The 314-nt window shown below is 54.8% G+C and overlaps 1 protein-coding gene across 1 annotated transcript in view; it reads left to right on the top strand.

Annotated features, from left to right (window-relative positions):
• PAPD5 (PAP associated domain containing 5) overlaps nucleotides 1–314 on the top strand; it is a 37,690-nt gene that overhangs the window by 8,580 nt on the left and 28,796 nt on the right. The gene's annotated exons all lie outside the window — the stretch shown is intronic.

Here is a 314-nt window from a genome sequence, read left to right as displayed (position 1 = left end):
ACAGCCAGGTACTGAGATTAGGTAATCCGTGGGCGGGCGGGGGAGGGGCGCGGCGTGGTCACCGTGTGGCGGTTGGCACTTTGGACAAAACATTCAGGATCAGCTGTAATGTGGACATTCTCTGTTCATCAAAATACTTCATGTGCAGATATATGAAAGTCAGCACACACCAGCGAAAACACATGAACACACACACACACACACACACACACACACACACACATGTACACACACCAGAAAACACGCTGCAGACCCTGGACGAGTGGGGAGTGGTGTGGGTGGGAGTGGCTGTGGCTGGGGAGGGGCTGGGCTCC

This window comes from Myotis brandtii, unplaced genomic scaffold (genome assembly GCF_000412655.1).
Source record: "Myotis brandtii unplaced genomic scaffold, ASM41265v1 scaffold633, whole genome shotgun sequence".
In the NCBI taxonomy this organism is placed as follows: Eukaryota; Metazoa; Chordata; class Mammalia; order Chiroptera; family Vespertilionidae; genus Myotis; species Myotis brandtii.
Note: the sequence above shows the minus strand (reverse complement) of the source record. Positions and strands in the feature narration are given on the sequence as shown.